The sequence below is a fragment of the Rhinoderma darwinii genome, chromosome 8 (genome assembly GCF_050947455.1).
Source record: "Rhinoderma darwinii isolate aRhiDar2 chromosome 8, aRhiDar2.hap1, whole genome shotgun sequence".
In the NCBI taxonomy this organism is placed as follows: Eukaryota; Metazoa; Chordata; class Amphibia; order Anura; family Rhinodermatidae; genus Rhinoderma; species Rhinoderma darwinii.
The window spans coordinates 49364286-49372281 of record NC_134694.1 but is presented as its reverse complement, the minus strand read 5'-3'; the positions used below and the strand labels follow the sequence as shown (position 1 = coordinate 49372281).

The window sequence follows — 7996 nt, the reverse complement described above, 5'->3', positions numbered from 1 at the left end:
CCCACGGCAACACCGTGAGCCACAAGAGTAGTGAACGAGCCGAGTCAAACCAAGAGTGTACGAGGTACCAAACGCAGAGCAAGAGAGTAGTCAGTAAAGCCAGGGTCAATATGAAGCAGAGGACAAATAGTAAGCAACAGCAGCAGAGCCAGGAAACAAACAGAATCACAGGCAAAGGAGAAGCAGGAAATGAAGGTATAAATAGACAGAGGGCGGGAGCTAGCTCCGTCTGGCCAGGCTGTGATAGGCTCTCCCACTCCTCAGCCTCCCAGCCTGAGTGGTAGAAGAAGGAGTCACTCTATCAGACTTAGGTGCAGGTGCAGACTGAGTAACCACGGGCGTCGACACAGAAGCTGTGTCTGGCAGATACTTTACAGAATCACTCCTATACCTGTGCATGTAGCTCAACAACAGTATGGACAGCTTCAAAAAGAGCTGCCTTTATCTCCACTACACGTAAGCAGCTGTGCTGGTATTCAGCTGTAACTTAGAATTAATCCTGTGTCTTTGCATGTAGCTCAGCAATAATAGGAACAGCTTGGGAGAAAGCTGCCCCTCTCTCCACTAAACATGGAGAGCACGTTGCCAAGCAACAAGCCAGACCCCGGAGACTGAGACAGCAAGTCTGCTGTTTGAAATACTGCTCACACGCAGTTTGAGAGCTGTGAACAGCTGAGCTGATATTCAGCTGTGACTCAAGATCGCTCTTGTCTCTGAGCATGTAGCTCTATGAGCGGCGTCTAGCAATGCCAGTAAGTATTACCCTTAGGTATTACCCTTAGGTATTACCAATAACTTTCCCTTCAAGTTGGTATTGTCTTTCGCTGATCTAAGGCCCCATGCACACGACCGTAAAAAATCTCAGTTTTTGCGGACCGCAATTGCAGTCCGCAAAAATTAACCCATTCACTTTCATTGAACGCGGACACCTTTCCGTAGCGCTATGGATGGGGGTCCGTGCCGTAGAAATGTTCTGAAAATTATGGAACATGTTCCTTCTTTTGCATTTTGCGGGCCATGCTCTCATACTTTGTATGGGAGCACAGCCCGAAAATTCGGGTGCTGGGCCGTGATTGCGGGCACGGTCGTGTGTATGGGGCCTAAGACTGGATGTGTCCCAACACGCATTTCGCGGACGTCAGTCAGCTTTATCTAGGGGCAGGGGCGCTCAGTTTCTAGCGTCCTTTATGTGAGGAGTTGTGATTGACAGCTATCACAGCCAATTTTAATTTCTATTTATTTTTATCTTTTATCAAAATTTTATTTAGCTAATATTCTTATTAATCATATTTTTGTATTGTTATTGAGAATTGTATTGTGACATCTCAAATATCACAACATCTTAAATTTTATTACTTTTTATACAAGTTTTGTTTTATTAAATGCGTGTTACCTACACCAAACAAACATTATGTTTAGATTATTTTGTATTATTATTTATATTTCACTTATATTATTTTTGTTTTTATATTCTTATTTTTATTTTTTTGATTTTATTCTAATTTTGATGCCCAATATTTCCGCCTATATGAGTAAAATATTATACCGTAAATATGGGACAGATTAAACATACTGTTTGTATTACCAATTGGAGAAACAGTAAGATTTTAGCTATATGCAGTTACAGCAGAAAATGAAAATTAGAGAAAGCATCCAAAATTGAATGACTCATTTAATCAGTTAGGACTCAAGGATTGCATCCTATAAATCCATCTTCTCTCCTCTCTTAGTAGGAAATTGTCCACATCTCCTCTTCAAATCCCCATAGAAAGATGGCAAATAGCCCAACCCATGAGCTCCCCAACATTAAGACTGTGTTTGAGTTTAAAATGTCGGGCTACAGGGGTGGGTTGAAAGGGCTTGTTATACCTCTAACTCCATTCTGTCATAATTTTTTATGCTGTTGAGATGTTCGCGTATCCTTATTTTTATCTCTCTCTTGGATTTTCCAACATAGTGTAGGTTAAATTTACATTTTAACATGTAGATAACCCCCTTAGTGGAACAGGAGATATGTTGTCTAATGGCTTCCCTTCCCTATGTTGTCTAAGGGCTTCCCTTTGAGAAATTCAAACATGGGTCTGCCTTTTTAAAAAAACATTTGAGAAAAGGGAACTACTCAAACAGCCAAATAAAATATGCCTATAATCAAGCACTCCGTACAGATAGGGACACATTATTAATACAAAAAAATAGAAGAAGTTTTACTTTAAGTTTCGCTCACCACATATCCACCACGCTTTTGTTGCATTTCCACTGTGTTTCCATTGCGTTTAGTTGATGCAAGTTGGTATGGAGTAAATCCAAATGCTATAGGTGCTCGCAGATACTCCCAAACTGGTCCTGTGTCGACAGCAGGTAATCAAGGCAATAGTGGTGTATAGTGAAGGTGGAACCAGCACTCAAAATAAAAGTTGTAAGGTTTATTAGGTCATATTAAAACAAAGAAGTTAAAACAAAACTTCTTTGTTTTAATATGACCTAATAAACCTAACAACTTTTGTTTTGAGTGCTGGATCCACCTTCACTATACACCACTATTGACACATTATTAATAACCAAGGAGAAGGTGAAAAATAGCGAAAATGCAGTGAGATTCATCACAACCCTACCTGATAAATGGGAAGAGATGAGTAGAATCGTGAATAATCATTGGAAGATTTTGCTAATTGACCCAGATATACAAAAGCATCTGGGCCGTAAAGCCTCAATAGGCTATAGGAAGAATAACACAATCGGTCAACATATAGTCAAGAGCCATTTCACAAGGGACTGTATCCAGAGAAAACCTCAGAATTTCCAGGTTTTTTCCCATGTGGGACATGCACAGCATGTCAGATCTTAGTGGAAAAAAAAGACCTTTGAGGATAGCTCAGGAAAGCCCTATACCATTAGACAACATATCTCCTGTTTCACTAAGGGGGTTATCTACATGTTAAAATGTAAATGTGACCTACACTATGTTGGAAAAACAAAGAGAGAGATGAAAATAAGGATACACAAACATCTCAACAGCATAAAAAATTATGACAGAATGGAGTTAGAGGCAATTCAGAAAAACAAGCCCTTTCAACCCACCACTGTAGCCCTACATTTTAAACTCAAACACAATCTTAATGTTGGGGAGCTCATGGGTTGGGCTATTTGCCATCTTTCTATGGGGATTTGAGGAGGAGATGTGGACAAATTCCTACTAAGAGGCGAGAGCAGATGGATTTATAGGATGCAATCCGTGAGTCCTAACGGACTAAATGAGTCATTCAATTTTGGATGCTTTCTCTAATTTTCACTTTCTACTGTAACTGCATATAGCCAAAATCTTACTGTTCCTCCAATTGGTAATACAAACAGTATGTTTAATCTGTCCCATATTTACGGTATAATATTTTACTCATATAGGCGGAAATATTGGGCAACAAAATCAGAATAAAAATAAATATAAAAACCAAAATAATATAAATAAAATAAAAATAATAATAAAAATGAATCTAAACATAATGTTTGTTTGGTGTAGGTAACATGCATTTAATAAAACAAAACTTGTATAAAAAGTAATAAAATTTAAGCTGTTGTGACATTTGAGATGTTGTCACAATACAATACTCAATAACAATACAAAAATATGATTAATAAGAATGTTAGCTAAACGAAATTTGATAAAAGATAAAAATAAATAGAAATTAAAAATTAGAACATACAGTGAAGGAAATAAGTATTTGATCCCTTGCTTATTTTGTAAGTTTGCCCACTGTCAAAGTCATGAACAGTCTAGAATTTTGTGTAGCATAAGATCAAATGAAGTTGTGTGGCATCATATACAGGGATACTGTGTGGCATCATACTCAGTAAGGCTGTGTAGCATAAGATCAAATGAGGTTGTGTGGCATCATATACAGGGATACTGTGTGGCATCATACTCAGTAAGGCTGTGTAGCATCATATCAAAGGAGGTTGTGTGGCATCATACCCAGTAAGGCTGTATGGCATCAGATCAAAGGAGGTTGTGTGGCATCATATACAGGGATACTGTGTGGCATCATACCCAGTAAGGCTGTGTAGCATCAGATCAAATGAGGTTGTGTGGCATCATATACAGGGATACCGTGTGGCATCATACCAAGTAAGGCTGTGTAGCATCATATCAAAGGAGGTTCTGTAGCATCATACCCAGTAAGGCTGTGTGGCATCAGATCAAAGGAGGTTGTGTGGCATCATATACAGGGATACTGTGTGGCATCATACCCAGTAAGGCTGTGTAGCATCATATCAAAGGAGGTTGTGTGGCATCATACCCAGTAAGGCTGTGTAGCATCATATCAAATGAGGTTGTGTGGCATCATATACAGGGATGCTGTGTGGCATCATACCCAGTAAGGCTGTGTGGCATCATATGCAGGGATACTGTGTGGCATCATACCCAGTAAGGCTGTGTAGCATCAGATCAAATGAGATTGTGTGGCATCATATACAGGGATACTGTGTGGCATCATACCAAGTAAGGCTATGTAGCATCAGATCAAATGAGGTTGTGTGGCATCATACCAAGTAAGGCTGTGTAGCATCATATCCCACCATGTGTGTGACTTTTTGTACAGCACAGTTTTCCAGGAGGAGATGGAGCGCGCCAGTCAAAAGAAGACCTTGAGGAGTGCGTTCGAGGAGCGTAGATCCATTTGACAGGGGCGGCAGCAAGGGGACTCCCATAATTTTCCTACAGTAAATTTGGACGGAGGCTTTTTACGAGGGTTAGTGCAAAGTAGGATTCTGCTGGTTTTTTTGGTGGTGGGAGGGGTGTTTATTAGAGGCTGCTGGTTATGTGTGTGTGCATGAGATATCCAAGATAACTGTCTGCATGTTTGCTGCGGGGTATTCTATATTTGTGAGGTATCTGTGTGAGGGGCTTGTTCAGGGTGTGGGTGGGTTTGTGATTATCGTTGGCGTGTTTGTTGTGCGGTACTTTGCTGAGAAAAACGGGCGTGTTACAATTCTCAAAATCGTACTTTATTTTGAAAATTATGGACATTTAAATTTTTGGGGGGAATTATTTTAGGAGGGCAAGCAACGCGCCACTGAAGAGCGAACACCTCGAGGACATCGACTGTGCACATCAGATCCAGACGACAGCGGCGGCAGCAGCAACCAGAGCGGATTACCACGGCGGAGATGAACAGGCCATTTTGAGCAGCATAAGCGAGGAATTACAGAAAGTAAGTAAGACCGAACCAAGGGAGTTCAGATAAACATACATGACACACAAGTTCACAAGATGAGCCAAACTATGCAGAGTGACGAGACAGGGATGTCATTCTTCCCAAGCGACCATGTTGCGCATAGTTCACCGGTTGAAGGTGATCAAACCATTGATAAATTTTTTATTTTATTCTTCTCTAGGAAATATAACTTTGACATGCCGCATGATTGGCAAAAACGTTCTGTAATACAATTTGAAGGTCCGGTCGGATGATGAGACAAAGCAAGGTGTTTTCACCTGCTGCTAAAGGTCCGGTCGGATGATGAGACAAAGCAAGGTGTTTTCACCTGCTGATGAAGGTCCGGTCGGATGATGAGACGAAGCAAGGTGTTTTCACCTGCTGATGAAGGTCCAGTTGGATGATGAGACGAAGCAAGGTGTTTTCACCTGCTGATAACTTCTTTGTGATTGCCGTTGACGTCTGTGTGTTTTCAATGTAAATGTCTTTTACTGTTTTGTCTTCCATTTTGTACTTTTATGTGTTGGTCCCTATCCGTCAATGTTGCCTTTTTACCTGAACTATTTATTTGTGACTATGGAACAAAAAATTTTTTTGTTCTGCATGTAAATCTTATATTTGTGTTTATGATGAAAGACTTTTTCTGTGTTACTTTGGAAGCCACTTATTGCTTCATCAATAAAAAAAATATGGTTTATAAATGTTATTCTCTTTCATTCCCTGTCTCAATTTCAGAAAAATAACAATTAATTTTGGGTTAGTCACACAAAACTGCTCTCCTCAGCCATTGATATGGTGAAACTGTCTGGCACTGCGATCATTGACTGTTTGGCAGTGATAGTGTCAAACTACACACTACTATTTTCTGCCTTGGTGAACAGTCAATTCCCAGTGCCAAACTGTTACCTATAAACAATTTTACATGTTCAATACTTACTTCTCCACATGACATATCTGCCACCCACCATAGTCCAAATTTGTGGGATAACTTTGAGGGTGAGTTCACACGCAGTGACCGAAGAAGTTACACAAATAGGATGTTTTATCTTATAAAACCCGCTGTGGATTTTCTCCAAACTCACAACTTTTCAATCTTGCGCTTAGAAAACCCGAACTCACAGAACTAAATCTGAATTCTAAGGATCGTAGCACACAAAATATACCTCATTAGGGGTATCACCTCTCTTTATCTAATCCCTCGTTATTACAGGAATTATGTTTTCTCATGCCATAATATTGAAATTTACTTTTTTGACAGAAATGCCGTCGTGCATTGTGTCTGGTTGTGACAGTCGGTCTAATCGAGCTACTTACTGTCAAGGAGTGATCCTGCATGTTTTTTCAGGCAACATTGACAAGATTAAAGTTTGGCTCCAACAGGCCAGACAATCGTTGGACAATATAGATGCACTCTCACAAAGAATTTTGGACGGAAAAAAACAATATTTATTTAGACTATTTTCCAAACACTTCGAACAAGACTGTTATGTTTATTAAGTCTGAAAAGAAGGTAAGATGGCTGAAGGAAAGTGCAATTCCCACTATATTCCCTTATCAGGAAACAGAGTCTCCACCATCTGAAACGTACAGAACATGAACACAGTTATTCTTGGGCAACACAATGCATGCAATTACATTTGGCTACTACATCCACCAACCGCATTACACACGTTTCTACCGGTACCTCAATGCAGAACGATCCACCAACGTCAATGTCCCAAGTGATGGGAGTGAAACATCTCAAAATTGGTGTCAACAGAATTTTTTTTCAAAGAAATGCAACAACAAACACCAAACAGAGGACATTGTCAACGAGAGCCACCAACACACCTTTCAAAAGAAAAACCAATGCAACCACTCAATCACAAATCTTCACAGTGGATACAGGATGCCAGTTTCCAGAGGAAGAACTTTCTTTTGAAAACCAATCAACAATGAAGTTGGATCATTTTTACCCATCTAACTTTTCAACCCCCTGCTTAAAAAGACAAACATCATGCCAAGGCATATTGGAGGATCCAGAGGAAAGCTTGGTTTCTTCTACTGGCAGAAATTATGCAAGAGATCTGGACTACGAACCACAAGATGCAAGTCTGTCATTTGACAATGTGACAACCAATTTGTTTTCAGAACCAGCAGATGAAAACCTAGTAAAAGAGCGCAAATTTTTGTTTTTTGAATCTGCTTTAGATGTACTGGTTGCTCAGTGCGCCTGTTTCTGTGGGCAAAAAATTGAAAACCCAGTTAAATTCCAGCAAGGTACCTATCTTTCAGTACATGGCAAATGTTAAAATGGACATGATTTTTTGGGGGAAAGTCAACCCAAGTTTCATCGTATACCGGTTGGAAATGTTCTGATCGCAGCTTCCATTTTATTTAATGGTGGCAACTATGCCAAGATGTCCCACATTTGTTCATCTATTGGGATTCAATTTATTTCACATTCAACTTACTTTCATCACCAAAGAAAATTGTTATTTCCAGTGGTGGACATTCACTGGAAACAAGAAAAAAAGGAAGTTCATAAAGAAATCAAACAAACACCATTGTGTCTCCTTAGTGACGGACAATGTGATAGCCCTGGGCATAATGCAAAATATTGTGTGTACACAATATATAACATATATAAATATATAACAGCGACAAGATTGTTGACTTTGAAATCGTTCAGGTTACACAAACCACATCTTCTGTGGCTATGGAAAATTTGGCCTTTCAAAACTGTCTTGACCGTGTTATTCAAGATGGGCTCAATGTGCATGTTCTTGCAACAGACCGTCATGTCG

General features: G+C 39.7%; 1 long non-coding RNA gene across 1 annotated transcript; it reads left to right on the top strand.

The window, feature by feature from the left end:
* Positions 1-665: 665 nt before the first annotated feature.
* Positions 666-5787, top strand: LOC142658673 (uncharacterized). The gene is made up of 4 exons (XR_012850149.1): positions 666-752; positions 4596-4745; positions 5051-5207; positions 5392-5787. It is a non-coding gene; the product is annotated as an uncharacterized LOC142658673 (long non-coding RNA).
* Positions 5788-7996: the final 2209 nt, after the last annotated feature.